Source organism: Pseudophryne corroboree, chromosome 2 (assembly GCF_028390025.1).
Source record: "Pseudophryne corroboree isolate aPseCor3 chromosome 2, aPseCor3.hap2, whole genome shotgun sequence".
Taxonomy (NCBI): domain Eukaryota; kingdom Metazoa; phylum Chordata; class Amphibia; order Anura; family Myobatrachidae; genus Pseudophryne; species Pseudophryne corroboree.
The window spans coordinates 977,716,170-977,735,371 of NC_086445.1; the positions used below are offsets into that span (position 1 = coordinate 977,716,170).

The window sequence follows — 19,202 nt, forward strand, 5'->3', positions numbered from 1 at the left end:
TGCTGGATGACTAAGCTAAGCGACACAAGTGACAACACAAACACCTGGCCCATATAGGAGTGGCACTGCAGTGTCAGACAGGAGGGCAGATATAAAAAAGGCCCCAACAGCACATGATGCAAAGAAGAAAAATAATTGCAATGAGGTAGTTGTATGACTAAGCCAAACGACACACACAATTGGCCCATCTAGGCATGGCACTGCAGTGACAGACAGGAGGGCAGATATCAAATAAAGGCCCCTAACAGCACATGATGCAAAGAAGAAAAAAAGGTGCACCGAGGTTGCTGTATGACTAAGCTAAGCAACACAACCACCTGGCCCATCTAGTAGTGTCACGCAGATGCTGAATGTCGAGAGTGGGCCGCAATTGTTCGGTTCACGGACAGCATCTCCAGCATGCTCCAGTCACTTAAAAAAAAAATCTGCAATTGGTGGACTTATACGGCAGTACCCCAGGACTAATACAGCAGTACCCCTGGACTCAAACGGCAGTGTCACACAGGATGGCACTTTTCAAAAACTAGGCCTCAAACAGCCCCTCATGCAAAGATGTCGAAGAGGTGCAATGAGGTAGCTGTATGACTAAGCCAAGCGACACAATTCCAACTGGAATTATACGTCCAAATCACTGGAATTAATTGGCAAGATCACTGTATTTAATAATTGTAAATCACTGACATTAATTGGCAAAATCACTGTAATTATATGTCCAAATCACTGGAATTAAATGGCAAGATCACTGTAATTAATAATTATAAATCACTGACATTAATTGGAAAAATCACTGTAATTATACATCCAAATCACTGGAAGTAATTGGCAAGATCACTGTAATTAATAATTATAAATCACTGACATTAATTGGCAAAATCACTGTAATTATACATCCAAATCACTGGAATTAAATGTCAAAATCTCGCTATCGCCTGCCTAGTGAAGTGGAATCTAGATGGGATTTGGTACCAGGGACACAATACCTCCGTCAATTGTCTAAATCCCACTGCACTAATGGCGGATACCGGGCGCACGTCTAACACCAACATAAGCGTCAAGGCCTCAGTTATGAGGGCTTCCATCGTCATGTGAAGCTGAACCACTAGTCATGAACATAGGCCAGACCAGTCATGAACATAGGCCAGGGCCTCAGCCGTTCCTTGCCACTCCATGTCGTAAATGGCATATTGGGTAAGAGGATGGTTGGTTGAGTCTGCACAGGATCACTCAATGTATAAGTAATTTAAATACAAGTAAATGTTATTTAAGCTGTAGCTATAGAATGAACCAACATCTGGCCATGTTTCCCATGATAATAAGGGTTCGGCACTGGGTTGGCGGTGCTCCCAGAAAATAGTTCAGTAAACTACTTGGAAGAGTGGGAGAGATGATTCCCGTGTAGTACCGGAATCAAAAGAAAAAGAAAGACTATATGTCTTATCTGGTGCACACTTTAAAAATTATTATCAAAAAATTGGTGTTGTTGTTGTTAGATTAAAATATAACTTTTATTTTTGTCTCTAATAAAATAGTAGCTGAATGGCAACAAGAAAGGAAATGGCGACGTATGTAGCAAAAAAACATAAATACTAAATAATCAAAATATTCAAAATTACTGGCGTTGTGGCTCTGTGAGCGAAATTATATGTCCGATATTGAATAATTGTCTCCTCTTCCTACTTTGGGATAATATCTGCTGTAGTAGAAATATGACAGGAAGGGGGAGACAGAGAATATATGCCCAGCTCTACCTATTTAACTGACGAAGTACTTGCTGGAAAAAGTTGCAACCTGATATTCATTCTGGGTCCTGTGTCCTCAGTTTGGATAAAAATACCTGCGGTACCTGGTATTCTCTGGTGGTCTCCCACCCAGGTACTGACCTGGCCCACAGTGCTTGGCTTCCAAGATCAGACGAGGTTGGGCATACTCAGTGTGGTTGACCGCAGGTATTTTTATCGCCCTTCCTGTCATATTTCTACTACAGCAGATATTGGGGGTGATTCCGAGTTGTTCGCTCGTTGCCGATTTTCGCTATACTGCGATTATCCGCTAACTGCGCATGCGCAATGTTCGCAGAGCGCATGCGCTTAGTTATTTTACACAAAAGTTAGGTATTTTACTCACGGCATTACAAAGCTTTTTCATCGCTGTGGTGATCGTAGTGTGATTGACAGGAAGTGGGTGTTTCTGGGCGGAAACTGGACGTTTTATGGGAGTGTGCGGAAAAACGCAGGCGTTCGAGTTCCAAAACGCGGGAGTGGCTGGATAAACGGGGGAGTGGTTGGGCGAACGCTGGGTGTGTTTGTGACGTCAAACCAGGAACGAAAAGGACTGAGCTGGTCGCAATGGCTGAGTAAGTCTGGAGCTACTCAGAAACTGCGGGGTAATCGTTACGAGAAAATTAGCGAAGCTTTCATTCGCAATTCTGCTATGCTAAGATACACTCCCAGTAGGCGGCGGCTTAGCGTGTGCAATGCTGCTAAAAGCAGCTAGCGAGCGAACAACTCGGAATCACCCCTATTATCCCAAAGTATGAAGAGGAGACAATTATTGAATATCGGACATATAATTTCGCTCACAGAGCCACAACGCCAGTAATTTTGAATATTTTGATTATTTAGTATTTATGTTTTTTTGCTACATACTTCGCCATTTCCTTTCTTGTTGCCATTCAGCTACTATTTTATTAGAGACAAAAATAAAAGTTATATTTTAATCTAACAACAACACCAATTTTTTGATAATAATTTTTAAAGTGTGCCCCAGATAAGACATATAGGGGTAAATTTACTAACATTCGTAATTTTCGGAAAAAGGTCAAAGTTCAATCACGAATGACATCGAAAGTGTAAAACTGCAACTTTTTGAATTGATTACGACTAATTTACTAAGCTGTCGTATTCGGGTTTTTCTTTTGTTCCGATGTCGATGTCATTCGTGTTTTTTTTTGTATTTTTACGGCAGTGATTAGCAAAACACTGCCGACTTTTTAAAAATGAATCTCGGCCGGATCTGTGTGATCCGTGCTGGGGTTCATTTTTTTTTTTTTTTTAAATTAAACAGTGTAAAATTAAAAAAAAAAATGCGTGGGGTCCCCCCTCCTAAGCATAACCAGCCTCGGGCTCTTTGAGCCGATCCTGGTTGCAGAAATATGGGGGAAAAAATGACAGGGGTTCCCCCATATTTAAGCAACCAGCATCGGGCTCTGCGCCTGGTCCTGGTTCCAAAAATACGGGGGACAAAAAGAGTAGGGGTCCCCCATATTTTTAAAACCAGCACCGGGCTCCACTAGCTGGACAGATAATGCCACAGCCGGGGGTCACTTTTATATAGTGCCCTGCGGCCGTGGCATCAAAAATCCAACTAGTCACCCCTGGCCGGGGTACCCTGGGGGAGTGGGGACCCCTTCAATCAAGGGGTCCCCCCCCCCAGCCACCCAAGGGCCAGGGGTGAAGCCCAAGGCTGTCCCCCCCCATCCAATGGGCTGCGGATGGGGGGGCTGATAGCCTTTGTTGTAAATGAAAAGATATTGTTTTTAGTAGCAGTACAACAAGTCCCAGCAAGCCTCCCCCGCATGCTGGTACTTGGAGAACCACAAGTACCAGCATGCGGCAGAAAAACGGGCCCGCTGGTACCTGTAGTACTATTACTAAAAAAATACCCAAATAAACACAAGACACACACACCTTGAAAGTAAAGATTTATTACATACATGCACACAAACATACATACATACTTACCTTATGTTCACACGCAGGTCGGTCCTCTTGTCCAGTAGAATCCATGGGGTACCTGTAGAAAAAATTATACTCACAAAATCCAGTGTAGATCGGTCCTCTTCAAATCCATTTGTATTCCAGGTACTTGATTAAAATAAAAAAACGGACACACGAGCCACGAACTGAAAGGGGCCCCATGTTTTCACATGGGACTCCTTTCCCCGAATGCCAGAAACCCACTCTGACTTCTGTCTAAGTGGGTTTCCTCAGCCAATCAGGGAGCGCCACGTTGTAGCACTCTCCTGATCGGCTGTGTGCTCCTGTACTGAGTGACAGGCGGCACACGGCAGTGTTACAATGTAGCGCCTATGCGCTCCATTGTAACCAATGGTGGGAACTTTCTGCTCAGCGGTGACGTCACTTTAGGTCAACCGCAGGGCAGAAAGTTCCCACCATTGGTTACAATGGAGCGCATAGGCGCTACATTGTAACACTGCCGTGTGCCGCCTGTCACTCAGTACAGGAGCACACAGCCGATCAGGAGAGTGCTACAACGTGGCGCTCCCTGATTGGCTGAAGAAACCCACTTAGACAGAAGTCAGAGTGGGTTTCTGGCATTCGGGGAAAGGAGTCCCATGTGAAAACATGGGGCCCCTTTCAGTTCGTGGCTCGTGTGTCCGTTTTTTTATTTTAATCAAGTACCTGGATTACAAATGGATTTGAAGAGGACCGATCTACACTGGATTTTGTGAGTATAATTTTTTCTACAGGTACCCCATGGATTCTACTGGAGAAGAGGACCGACCTGCGTGTGAACATAAGGTAAGTATGTATGTATGTTTGTGTGCATGTATGTAATAAATCTTTACTTTCAAGGTGTGTGTGTCTTGTGTTTATTTGGGTATTTTTTTTAGTAATAGTACTACAGGTACCAGCGGGCCCGTTTTTCCGCCGCATGCTGGTACTTGTGGTTCTCCAAGTACCAGCATGCGGGGGAGGCTTGCTGGGACTTGTAGTACTGCTACTAAAAACAATATCTTTTCATTTACAACAAAGGCTATCAGCCCCCCCATCCGCAGCCCATTGGATGGGGGGGGACAGCCTCGGGCTTCACCCCTGGCCCTTGGGTTGCTGGGGGGGGGACCCCTTGATTGAAGGGGTCCCCACTCCCCCAGGGTACCCCGGCCAGGGGTGACTAGTTGGATTTTTGATGCCACGGCCGCAGGGCACTATATAAAAGTGACCCCCGGCTGTGGCATTATCTGTCCAGCTAGTGGAGCCCGGTGCTGGTTTTAAAAATACGGGGGACCCCTACTCTTTTTGTCCCCCGTATTTTTGGAACCAGGACCAGGCGCAGAGCCCGATGCTGGTTGCTTAAATATGGGGGAACCCCTGTCATTTTCCCCCCCATATTTCTGCAACCAGGATCGGCTCAAAGAGCCCGAGGCTGGTTATGCTTAGGAGGGGGGACCCCACGCAATTTTTTTTTGGGAAAAAAACCACTTTCCCACCCCTTCCCACTGATAGACATGCACGGATCTCATGGATCCCTGCATGCCTATGCAATCACGAATATAAAAAGCAGGTCTGCTTTTTTTTAGCACTTTTTTGCGATTTGTAATTTTTCACGGCAGTGTTTTCCTCTTTGGAGATTTGCACTTTTTAGTAAATGACCGAGTTCTACTAATTTGCTGGTGTATTTTGACCGATGGTGTATTCATTCGTATTTTTTTACAACTACTTCCAAAAAAATACGAATGCCCTCATCTCTGCCGTGATTTGAGTTTAGTAAATTACCGAGATGACACTTTGAAGAAAAAACGGCATCTCGGTCAAAATCGGGACCTTAGTAAATTTACCCCATAGTCTTTCTTTTTTCTTTTGATTCCGGTACTACACGGGAATCATCTCTCCCACTCTTCCAAGTAAATGGCATATTGGCAAGTTTACGTTTCTCCTCAGACCATTTCAATTTCTTTTTTTGGGTCTTTTTACTGAACTTTGGCTTTTTGGATTTTACATGCCCTCTACTATCACATTGGGCATCGGCCTTGGCAGACGACGTTGATGATATTTCATCGTCTATGTCATGGCTAGTGGCAGAAGCTTCAGCACTAGGAGGAAGTGGTTCTTCTTGATCTTTCCCTATTTTATCCTCAAAATTTTTGTTCTCCATTATTTTTTGGGAGTTATATGAGACAATATGCGGCACAGGAATGACTGGAATGACTGATGAGACAGGACACTACCACTGGTCTGATGCAGCACAACAGGTTGTTGTTATAATTATTATACTGCAGCAGCGTATATCGCCACTGAATTACTGATGAGACAGGACACTACCACTGGTCTGCACAACACAGCACCACTTTATACAGCTACACTGGATATATGGCAGCAGAGAACACCAACACTGTGACTGGCTGGACTGATGCAGCACAATACACTGACTACACTGGACTGTACTGCACAACACAGCGCCACTTTATACAGCTACAATGGATATATGGCAGCAGAGAACACCAACACTGTGACTGGCTGGAGTGATGCAGCACAATACACTGAGTGACTACACTGGACTGGACTGAGCAGCACAAAACTTGCCACCCCACTTTCCCGCCCCCACACAGACACTGAACACTGAGGACACGTCCTCTCTATACACTCTCCGAGACTGGAGTGAAATTGGGCGTGAAGTGCGGCTCCTTACATGGAATCCAAATCCCGCGAAAATCCGACAGTGTTATGATGACGTTTTGCCGCATTCGGGTTTCCGAGTCAGGTGGGAAAACCCGAGCCTGACTCGGATCCGGACTCGGAAGGCAAAGTTCGGTAGGGTTCGGTTCTCTGAGAACCGAACACGCTCATCTCTAGTACCAACACGAATACAAAAACAAAGCATATACTGTACGTACCGGTAGATGCAAACGGGAAGCATATACCACTGTCTCGCAAGTGAAGCATACAGCTGTGATATGGAATTATGGCAAGGGCATAATGACTGTAATATTATTATTAGAATGTGAGATAGTAATGCTAACTACTATACCAGAGATTCAATTCAAGTGATCTCTGCAAAATGCAGCCATTATTACCTGTACTGTTACACTTCCTCCAGTCCAATGCCCGAATATCAAAGGACAAAAAACTCACATGACCACCGAAGCAGCAGCACCAAGTTAGGGCCTAATTCAGATCTGATCACTGGGCTGCATTTTTTGCTGTCCTGCAATCAGATAGTCGCTGCCTACAGGGAGAGTGTATTTTCACTGTGCAAGTGTGTGATCGCATGTGTAGCTGAGCTGCACAAACTGATTGTGTGAAGTGTCTGCGCAGCCCAGGACTTACTCTTCCAGTGGGATTGAATGCTGCTGATCGGGGCTGGAGCTGATGTCAGACACCTTCCCTGAAAACGTTTGAGCACGCCTGCATTTTTCCGGACATTCCCTGAAAACGATCAGTTGCCATCCACAAATGGCATCTTCCTGTCAATCTCCTTGACAACGCCTGTGTGAATAAATCATTTGTACCATCCTGTTGCTGACCAGCGATGCCCATTGTAGCCGTCTGACGCGCCTGTGCATTGCGGTGCATATGCATGCGCAGTTCAGTTCTGATTGCCCGCTGTGCCAAAACGCACAGCAGCATCAGATCTGAATTAGGCACTTAGCACAAGGGAGTACAACACATCGTTTCAACATTCAACCAAAGTGGTACTTACGGTAGTTAAGGGAGTTAGGAACTAGGGGGCTATTCCGAGTTGATCGCTAGCTGCATTCGTTCGCTGTGCAGCAATGAGGCAAAAAAACGGCACTTCTGCACATGCGTATGTGGCGCAATGCGCACGCGCAACGTACTATTACAACGAACGATGTAGTTTCACACAGGGTCTAGCGAAACTTTTCAGTCGCACTGCTGGCCGCAGAGTGATTGACATGAAGTGGGCGTTTCTGGGTGTCAACTGACTGTTTTCAGGGAGTGTTCGAAAAAACGCAGGCGTGGCTGGGCGAACGCAGGGCGTGTTTGTGACGTCAAAACAGGAACTGAATAGTCTGAAGTGAACGCAAGTGCTGAGTAGGTTTTGAGCTACTCTAAAACTGCACAAAAAAACTTTGTAGCCGCTCTGCGATCCTTTCATTCGCACTTCTGCTAAGCTAAAATACACTCCCAGTGGGAGGCGGCATAGCGTTTGCACTGCTGCTAAAAACTGCTAGCAAGCGATCAACTCGGAATGACCCCCCCTAATTCAGTAAGGATTGCAAATTCTGCTAACTTGCAGAATTCACAATCCTTCTGATTGCATGCTGGGAATGGTGGTGCCGGCAGCAAGGAGGATCCCTTTTGGCAGCCTGGATCACCTTCCCATAGGAATGAGCGGAGATCTGAGAACCCTACTGTCAACTTCCAAAATGTTGTATTTTCTTGATCAATTTATGTCTTCATACTATTGTATGGAGATGACGGGCCAGATAGAAACTGACGGGAAAGGGGATATCTGTGATATATCTTGCATTAAATTTGTAATGAATGGCCCCATCACTTAATTTCATCAAAAGTAGGGGAAAATTTTAATTTTCTGCTACTTTTTGAGAAATGAAGAGTTAATGAATGGGCTGAGTATTCAGCCGGAATATTCTGCGTTACAGGAACACTAGTGGATTGCTTTATATATTATATGTAACATGGTGTAACTCTGTCATTGTGCATTTGTCAGTACAGTAGTGTCCTTACGTCCCCCTCTGGCCTATGAGAAAGCCTGTGACTTAATGAGCTGTCTATGCTAATTGCTGGATTTAGCTTGCATATCAAACGTCGGCTAACGCTTTGCTCTCTCCGGCTTTCTCTGCACCTCGTCAGCGCTAGTGATACAGATGATCAGTGGATTGTCTAAGAGGCTGACCTCGGAATACACAGCAGTCTGGAGATCAACTTGAAAGCTGAGTTTTGCAATAATTTGGTGCTGGACAATTATTGAATGGCAAGTACATATTTTATTAACTCCAAATTAAAGAATACAGTGGTCTATTTACTAAGCCTTGGACAGGGATAAAGTAGGTGGAGATAAAGGGGGCTATACAGTGTTGGTCGCAGATACTGCTCTCACAGCAAAATCTGCAACAATATACTCACATGCTGGGGGCCGCCCAGCATCTATATCACCGCCCCATGATGCGATCGCATCAAATAGAGGTTGAGCCCTGTCTACACAGCCTGGCTGTGTAGGCAGGGGTCCAGCCGCAATGTTTCCTATCGCAGTACACGCAGGCAACATCATTGGCCAGCCCCAAAAACGGTTATGACACACCTGCATTTCCTGCTCCCCCCCAATGCCATGTCGCCACTCCCGGACACCTATTGCCTGTCAATTACCATGCCTTCTGGGATGCGAACGCATGGTGAAGGGTCACGCACACATGCTAAGGCCAGTGCGCATGCGCAGACCCTATGGACGCAGCCGCTGCATGCAAATATTGCGGCCATCTCTGAATAAGGCCCAAAGTACCACACAATCGGGCTCCTAATTGTCAGTTAGGAGTTCGATGGTTGGTCCCTTATAGCTCTCTACTTTATCTCGCTCCAAGGCTTAGTAAATAGACCCCATAGATGTAGTAAAAACGGATGTGGGAAAAAACTTTTGCGCACAATGGGCCTGACACCAAGGGGTGACACCAAAATGCCAGCTCCTGCTCAGTGACAGCCCCCCCCCCCCTCTCATGAAGATCCACCCCTTCCCGCGAAGCCCCATCCCCTCTTTTTGCGGCGCAGCACTGGTTGTCACTGTGGTAAGTGATGCCTCTGCACACATTATACAATTATTTGGCAGATCATCTGCCAGATCTGGCTGCTTGGAATGAAAGGGTAGCTGTTAGGGTCTCCTGCTCTGTGCTGCCACGTCGTCATGGCAACCGGGAGACAAGTGCTAGCGGAGTAACCTGAGCGTAGCTGATACTCCGGTTCGGGTCTTTTGCTGTGCAGTGGTTACAGGCTCTGTGCACGGCAGGGGATCCGGTGCTGGTTTTTGTGCTCACAGTCTGTGAGGTCTGAGTGGGGCGTGGACAGCACCTGCTATATAAACCCTCTTCTCAGGTTAGGCAGATGCTGCTGAATCTTTGTTGGTTAGTCAGTTCCTGAAAGCTAGCTAGTACTGTGTAAACTTTGTATTTGTTTGTTGCTTACTGCAAATAGGCCTTGGGATTTGGTATTACACTCTGCCAATCCAGACCTAGCAGTAAGACTGGAGTCAGTCGTTTAACCTGCTGGGGTTCTTTTGCTACTCTGTGAACCTAGCAAGTTTGCGGCTGTATTCTCAGACTTGCCTGCCAAAATCCTTTCTCACTGTGCAAGGTGTTCAGGTGTCAGTTTAGTGGCAGTAAGCTGAACCAGTGCACTGCAAGTGAGGACTAGGATTGTGGAGACTCTCCTTGTGTCTATTATTCCATCTCTGATCAAGGAGTTTACTGCCACACCCGTTGGTAACCCTTTAGGGCAGGGGTGTCAAAGACAAGGCCCGCGGGCCAAATCCGGCCCGCCAGACCTCGTCTGATGGCCCGCGGTGCCGCCGCCATGAAACCCCCTTCTCCCGAGTGCCCAGCTCGGGGGGGGCGGGGTTTCGCGGAATGACGCGATTGCGTCGTGACGTCACGGCGCAAACGCGTCATTCAACGAAACCCCGTCGGAGGAGGGAGAAGGGAGCCGCGCAGACGAGGAGGGAGAGGCGGCTGAAGAGCGTCGAGAACCGCTTCAAATGTAAGTCAGCCCCTCTCCCTTCCTCTCTTTCTCTCTCTCTCCCTCCTTCCACCACCTGCCGCAATGTGTAAAATGGGGACCTGTACCTGCCGCTATGTGTAAAATGGGGACCTGTGCCTGCCACAATGTGTAAAATGGGGACCTGTGCCTGCCACAATGTGTAAAATGGGGACCTGTGCCTGCCACAATGTGTAAAATGGGGACCTGTACCTGCCGCTATGTGTAAAATGGGGACCTGTGCCTGTCACAATGTGTAAAATGGGGACCTGTACCTGCCGCTATGTGTAAAATGGGGACCTGTGCCTGCCACAATGTGTAAAATGGGGACCTGTGCCTGCCACAATGTGTAAAATGGGGACCTGTGCCTGCCACAATGTGTAAAATGGGGACCTGTGCCTGCCACAATGTGTAAAATGGGGACCTGTGCCTGCCACAATGTGTAAAATGGGGACCTGTGCCTGCCACAATGTGTAAAATGGGGACCTGTACCTGCCGCTATGTGTAAAATGGGGACCTGTGCCTGTCACAATGTGTAAAATGGGGACCTGTACCTGCCGCTATGTGTAAAATGGGGACCTGTGCCTGCCGCAATGTGTAAAATGGGGACCTGTGCCTGCCGCAATGTGTAAAATGGGGACCTGTGCACTATAAAAGGGGGCACATGGCTGGGCACTATAAAAGGGGGCACATGGCTGGGCACTTTAAAAGGGGGCAGATGGCTGGGCACATATAAGGCAGGTGGAGCGGTAAATTTTGGATAGACCTACAGATACAACCGGCCCTTTGATGGGGACCAAACTGCTGATGCGGCCCCCGATGAATTTGAGTTTGACACCCCTGCTTTAGGGTTTTGCTGTTGCCCTTAGCAACAGCATTTCGGGTTCTCTACATATTAAATCACTACATCTCGCTTCTTTCCATCTGAGCATTCCTAATACTAGGGAGTCACCCAGTTTCTTAGTCTTTGGGCTTCTCTGTTCACTTTGTGTTTATTTTGTTACCCTATCACCTTCTGTGTATGTAATGTCATATTCCTCAGTCTGTCTGTGAGTTCATTTGTTTTGCATCCCTCACCGTTCAGACACCAGTACATTCCTGCTGGCACTGGTGTGCATAACAGTAGCACGGCTCACGCCGCGGTGGTGCAGTGTATGATTGCAGAGGGCAGGATGCTGGTTGCAAAACTGGTGTGTCTCATGGTCTAGTTCCCGTCGGATCGGCAGCATGGACATCGCCATCTTGGTTATCATCATGTGATGTGATTCCAACCAACCCTGGTCAGCCAGATGACAGTGTCAGCCAATCCAGACTCCTCCACAAGTATAAAACTCCCAGACCAACAAGCCCAGGGTTGCCAGTACCACAAGTTACACAGCTCTGTGTATGAGCCTTGTACCTGCGCTCCTCAGAGCATACAGTCGGCATTGCTGATTCCTGACTACATCCCTGATCCTTCTAGAAGTCTGCCCGGTTCCAGTCCAGACCTCTGTTACTAACCTGTTACCATTGATTCCAGTCTGATAGCTGTTACCATCGGTTCCAGTCCAATATCTGTTACCATTGGTTCCAGTCTGATCCCTATTACCATTGGTTTCAGTCCGATATCTGTTACCATCAGTTCTAGATAAATATCTATAACCATCGGTTCCAGTCCTATATCTGTTACCATCGGTTCCAGTCTGATACCTGTTACCATTGTTCCCAGTCTGATACTTACCCTCTTTGGTTCCAGTCCTATATCAATGTCCATTATTTTCAGTCTCTGGGTCACAGGTGGTCATTCCGAGTTGTTCGCTCGTTGCCGTTTTTCGCAACGGAGCGATTAGGTAGAAAATGCGCATGCGCATGGTACGCAGCGCGCATGCGCTTAGTTATTTAACACAAAACTTAGTAGATTTACAGAAGCTCAAGCAACGTTTTTTCAACGCTCGAGTGATCGTAGTGTGATTGACAGGAAGTTGGAGTTTCTGGGCAGCAACATGGCGTTTTCAGGGAATGTGCTAAAAAACGCAGGCGTGCCAGGTAAAAATGCAGGAGTGGCTGGAGAAATGGGGGAGTGGCTGGCCGAACGCAGGGCATGTTTGTGACGTCAAACCAGGAACTAAACGGACCGAGCTGATCGCAATCTAGGAGTAGGTCTGGAGCTACTCAGAAACTGCAAGGAATTATTTAGTAGCAGTTCTGCTAATCTTTCGTTCGCTATTCTGCTAAGCTAAGATACACTCCCAGAGGGCGGCGGCCTAGCGTTTGCGCTGCTGCTAAAAGCAGCTAGCGAGCGAACAACTCGGAATGAGGGCCACAGTCTGCTAGCAATAGTCCTCAGTTAATTCAGTGCTATCTCCGAGTGACACAGACAAGGGGCTGCGACCTGCTTGTGGGGTTCTGTCTAGCCCACACCTCCTTGCTGGGGTCCCTTGTGAATATCACCAGTAGGTTACACTCCACGCCCCTGCTCTGGGTCTCCACTAACCACTTGGTGCTAGTTCTAGTTCTCCGCCAACTTCTCCTGATATCCTCCAAGCCTCCAGTTATTACATGTCCAGCTGGGCATTGTCTTCATTGATGCAAAGGAATTACTGTATATCAGACCCTCTTGCTTCCAACTCTGACACTCGTTCGGAGACACCCACACCCCAGATCCTGATACAGATTGTGTATTCCTACTACCAGCTTACATTCACATGGGGTGTTGAGAGGGGGGAAGAGCGAGTACTACTTATCTGGGCCCAGACCAATGGGGGTCCTGGTAAGGGATCGCCCCCATCTGTAATACTTCTCCTTTCTGCCAGTCCTGCATTCTGTATCGCAGTGCAGTAGCGCATCAGCCAGTGAGATAGCACTGAATAGCAGCCAATGAGCATGGGTATGAAGAAGTAGGAAAAATATTCCCCTTCATTTAGCAATATATCATACTGGCTTTCTGTGTATAACGTTTCATGAGTTATTTCTCCATTGGAATAAGCGGTGGTTTTTTTTTTTCTCTCTTACAACTATTGTGACCTTTTACTAAGGTGTTCAGTGAAGCAGAGATAATCTGTCACTGTGTTCCTGGCCTCATTTGATAAAGCTGTGGGACATGTCGGTAATATTCCTATTATATTACAGTATTTGTTATATTACTGTGAAACCCAAAATAGATTGTAGCTTGGCTGAAAGAGCTAGTAATGGCATTAACATATTGTGTCAGGAGGGTCACGGGGCCACAGCTGAGTAGGTTGGCTCAGAATGGTTTTCAGGTGCATAGTCAGTTTGGACATACCGCCTGGTTACCTGGGTGTAGGGTGTTTTGCAGATCTAGTCCAGGTTTTGCAGCTTGCTGAGGTCAGCAGCCCCGTAATCAGAGCCGGCCTTAGCTATAGGCAGGCTAGGCATTTGCCTAGGGCATTCAAGCATGTCTAGGGGCATCCAAGCATGTCCCTGCAGCATCTCATGCTGAGTGGGACAGTCCGCAAACTAACTGTTACTTTCCAAATGTATTCAATCAGTACTTGTATACACTGCTGTTTACATTTGTCAAAAAAAATGCACACTGTGCCTTAAACTTCCTCTGACATGCTTGAATGCCCCTGACTTGTGAGACCTCAGACAGACAGCAGAAGCCCAGTAAATGCAATTCCTGGACCTGTGACATTTTTACTGACTATATAAGGTTATTACTGGATAACACATGTGTATTTTGGAAGACTGCTTCACAGAAACCTGACATCACCTATACTGCTTGTGCACATGGGGGAGGGGGACTCTGCCATCCTGTGTGTGTCCCTTGTCCCTGTGCAAACCCCAGGTGTCTGCAGGGACATAACATGGGCAGTGTTCTCCCCACACTTTATTTCCTAGTCAGTCCATACCGTAAAATTCCCCTGCCATCTAGCACTGTAACGTGGTCAGTAAGTTGCGTTGTGCTATTTCTATATGAAACATCAGTGCAGCGTGACTTTTGGACACATCAGACTGGAGGGCAGAGCATTTAGCTCCCACAGTATATAAGCCACCCATGACTTTATTCTGACGAACTTAACATTTATAATTAGCTAGCTTATCACTAAGAAATAACCACACAGACACCAACTGCTAGATTTAAAGGTCAAACAGATATTTATTGTTTGATGACCTGTCGTTTAAACTAAGAATATTGGAGGATGGCGAGAAAAGGCGCTACCAACTCACCAGCACCAGTCAACTATAATAAACAATAAAATAGGAGGGGCCTCACAACCGCCTCCTTAACATAACCCGCACTGCGCAGGACTCACCCCCCTTACTTTAGCAGAGCCGTGGACGAACCCGCACGGGAACATCCGTAGTCCACCCGCAAGGGGAGGGCACACTCGCTGTTCAATCAAAAGGGGGTGCCCCACAGTGACCACTTATGTAACTTTTGACCGCTGGCTGGTAGCGACTTTCCGCCACAACAAGGATTTTAACAAAACCGCAGATCGCCATCCAACCCAAACAAAAGAAAGACTCAACCAGACAGTACTCTAAAGATACTTTCCAAAAACACACCAATACCCGCAGGGGAAAGGTGAACACCGTCTTCCCTATAAAACTGTACATTGCGCAGAACCAAGAGCGGGTGCCTAACTACTAAACCCCCCATCGCCTGCACGTATACTGACACCGTGGAATTCACTTTCTTCCTCGATTTCTCAATTGCAGAAAAACAAACTGCACCCCGCCAGTGAAAACGGGGCACCATGTCAGACCACACAACTATCACCTGGGGCCAGGATGCCCGCAACGCCACTAAATCCGCTTTGATACTCAGAATGAGATTGATGCCTTTGACCCGCCCCATATTATTCCCGCCTTCCGCATGTCATCCGTAAGGGTGAACATGTCGACATATTTACCCTTCCTAATCTTCTCCCTCATCCGTTTACGTAAACCCCTGGTGACCGCAGTGTTTGCGCAGTGCACCATTTCCGTAAAACGCGGAGGGTCCTGTGTGACCGCCGAAACTGGGCCCTTAGCCTTCCTATCTTTTTTGTGTAAGCGATGCGCAATGAGCCTGGCTAGTTTACGCGGGCGCCTGGGGGACCCGGAAGACCTGGTATCCGAAGAAGAGCTGGAAGAAGAACTATCAGAAGAAGGATTAGCTGACTCACCCGTTCCAGCAGGACCGCCCACTTCTCCTGCCGCGGCGGCGGGGCCGGACGGCACCTCTTCAGGGACCCGAGATCCCCCTGCTGCGCCCGATCCCACTTGTTCAGCTTGCTTCGCCCCTCCTGACTGTGGTGCACTGGATGTTGCTGCTGCCGTGGCTCCAGACGATCCGCCCGGGGGAGAGACCCCCCTCGACATCCCGGCACCTGATGGGGAAACAGAAGGGGGGGGGGGAGGCACAAAACCAGCATCCGCCGGAGGGGATGTTAGGGTCTCCTGCTCTGTGCTGCCATGTCGTCATGGCAACCGGGAGACAAGTGCTAGCGGAGTAACCTGAGCGTAGCTGATACTTTGGTTCGGGTCTTTTGCTGTGCAGTGGTTACAGGCTCTGTGCACGGCAGGGGATCCGGTGCTGGTTTTTGTGCTCACAGTCTGTGAGGTCTGAATGGGGCGTGGACAGCACCTGCTATATAAACCCTCTTCTCAGGTTAGGCAGATGCTGCTGAATCTTTGTTGGTTAGTCAGTTCCTGAAAGCTAGCTAGTACTGTGTAAACTTTGTATTTGTTTGTTGCTTACTGCAAATAGGCCTTGGGATTTGGTATTACACTCTGCCAATCCAGACCTAGCAGTAAGACTGGAGTCAGTCGTTTAACCTGCTGGGGTTCTTTTGCTACTCTGTGAACCTAGCAAGTTTGCGGCTGTATTCTCAGACTTGCCTGCCAAAATCCTTTCTCACTGTGCAAGGTGTTCAGGTGTCAGTTTAGTGGCAGTAAGCTGAACCAGTGCACTGCAAGTGAGGACTAGGATTGTGGAGACTCTCCTTGTGTCTATTATTCCATCTCTGACCAAGGAGTTTACTGCCACACGCGTTGGTAACCCTTTAGGGTTTTGCTGTTGCCCTTAGCAACAGCATTTCGGGTTCTCTACGTATTAAATCACTACATCTCGCTTCTTTCCATCTGAGCATTCCTGATACTAGGGAGACACCCAGTTTCTTAGCCTTTGGGCTTCTCTGTTCACTTTGTGTTTATTTTGTTACCCTATCACCTTCTGTGTATGTAATGTTATATTCCCCAGTTTGTCTGTGAGTTCATTTGTTTTGCATCCCTCACCGTTCAGACACCAGTACATTCCTGCTGGCACTGGTGTGCATAACAGGGGGAACTGGCGGCAACGGAGGGGGGAAGCAGAAAGGGGGGGCTGGGAACATGGGGCAGGCATGCCTAACACCGCAGCGCCCGCCGCTTCACTGGCTGCGCCCACAGCTGGAGGCCAAGCGGTCGGACCGGTAAAACCAGCGTGCCAGCCGGACGAAGCCTGAGAAAACGGCGCCGACCAGTAAGGCGTCTGTGCAAGAGCCCCGGGGGTAAACCCGCCGGCATAAGAACCCCTCCATGGAGCAAACCCCGGACCACTCGGTGTGGGCCAGGATGTCACCGGGCCCTGCGCGTGCGCAAACGCCGCCGGTAAATAAGGGGATGAGAAAGGGGCCCGACCCCCTCGGAAATCGGGTGACGCCCCGGAGGTCATGACCGGGAATTGCAACGCCCCCGACCAGGCCACCGACACCGAAGCGGCCGGCAGTACACCCACGGGCGCAGCCTGATATGCGCCACCCCTGGACGAAAACGACGCTGCCATGGAGCTGTGCCCTGACCCCACCTGCTGTATTATGACCTGGCCAGCAGATGGCGTCGCCGTACCGGGCCACAGGCCACTAACCGGCGGCAGCATGATCTGGGATACCGGGAGCGCCCCCGGGTGAATCCCCGATGTCTGCACGCCGACGCCCGACACCCCCCCATGCCCCGCGGCAGTGGAAACCACGGGCACAGCGGGGGAAAACAGGGTATCTAACCCACCCCCATATGCCTGCATAAACCGAGGCCCCGCCCCCCGGACCACCCCTGTAAGCGACGGCAAGGACACCATGTCCTGCACCAGCCAGGCACCCGCAGGGGAGCTGGCCGGTGAGGGACCCTGAAGCACACTACTCCGCGCGGCGTCGCGGGACCCGCTCGACGGGTCGCCGGACCCGCTCACTGCGGTCGCGGGGCGCGAGACCCGCCCACCCATGGAGGCCGGAGCCCCGGCGCGCGCGGCTCTACCGCCGTGCCGGGCTCCGAGAGCGGCCGTGGCAGGCGAACAACCGCCGCCCGAGGAGAGCAGCACACTGTCTCCAGCGGGCGGCGGAGCGGCGGGTGGGACCATGCGCAAGCCGGCGGGGAGGGGGAGCAGATCTCCTAGGACGAGGCATCATGCAGAGCTAGCAGGCTGTAGCAAACTGGCACAACTTGTAAAGAAGAAAAGGCAAATGAAAAAGGCTGATACATTTTAACCTTACCACATCCAAGGAAACTGGCAAGAGGAAGATGGCTGCCTAAACCCAGTACTATATACCCCTGTGTATACTCCTCCTACATATCCCTAATAGGCACCCATCGGTCACCTGACCACAACTGTCCATCACTAAGGCTAGCCCTGCCTATCCTCAACACATGTCACAAAAAGTCAGGGTGCTTATGTGGCTTCGAGCCTATGCGGATCTCAGCCTGCCAAGTAAAGTGCATGCAGTTAACGGGAGTAACAGACACCAGCAAACACACTGAATAGTGAAGAGAATGGACAGTTTCTACATGTTTGATACTGATCTTTTTGTATAACCAGCAAGTGTGGCAGTATCTGTGGCAGTATATGTGTATTATGGGCATTACTAATGTGGGGCATATGTGTAAGGTGCATTACTGTGTGGCATTATGTGTATTATGGGCATTACTAATGTGGGGCATATGTGTAAGGTTCCTTTACTGTGTGGAATTATATGTATTATGGTCATTACTGTGTGGCATTGTGCAGAGTTGAACTGGCCCACAGGGTAACCCCCCGGTGGGCCCCACTACATGAGCGTTGCAGGTACAGATGCAGAACTAGCGGCGGAGCTAGGGGGCACCAGACAAAATTTTGCCTAGGGCATCAAATTGGCTAGGGCCGGCTCTGCCCGTAATAATAATCAGTACCTCAGAGCTTGGCTTAAAGATCTCCTGGGGACAAGGTTCAGGGCTCATGATGCTGAACAAGTTGGCTGGGCAAGAGTGGGTTTAGTGTCAAGGTGCCAGGACCAGGAGGGTCCACTGTTCTTGTTGACATCGGAAATGGCCGAAGGTGAAACCCCACTGCTGTGATTGCTTTTTTCTAAGAAAAATATTTGTAACCTGCTGCTGTGGAAGACCTGATACATACTTGCCGACTTTAAGGCTGCTCTCCCCGGGAGAGAGCAGCCAGGTCGGCTCAGCAGGGGGGCGGGCAGTGACGTGCGTGCAGAGGGGGGTGGGCCAGAGGCAGAATGGGGGCCTGGCGGAGGCGGGGTGGGGGCGTGGCTGTGGGATCGCGTCATGTAAGCCTCGCCCCCCACCGTATAATGCAGCTATTACCGGCATTATACAGCAGGGTACGTGGCTATGATGACACGATTCAACAAGAATCGCGTCATCGCCTGCCCAGACCGCCCACTTTACTCGCTAAGTGGGCAGCCAGGCAGGGGAGACCCCTGAAATCGGGAGACTTGCCTGCTCTTCCGGGGGGCCGGGAGGGTCAATTGATTTTTGGGAGCCTCCCGGCCTTTCCGGGAG

The 19,202-nt window shown here is 48.9% G+C and overlaps 1 pseudogene; it reads right to left on the reverse strand.

Annotated features, from left to right (window-relative positions):
• Positions 1–1,831: 1,831 nt before the first annotated feature.
• On the reverse strand, positions 1,832–1,948 carry LOC135052308 (5S ribosomal RNA; annotated as a pseudogene).
• Positions 1,949–19,202: the final 17,254 nt, after the last annotated feature.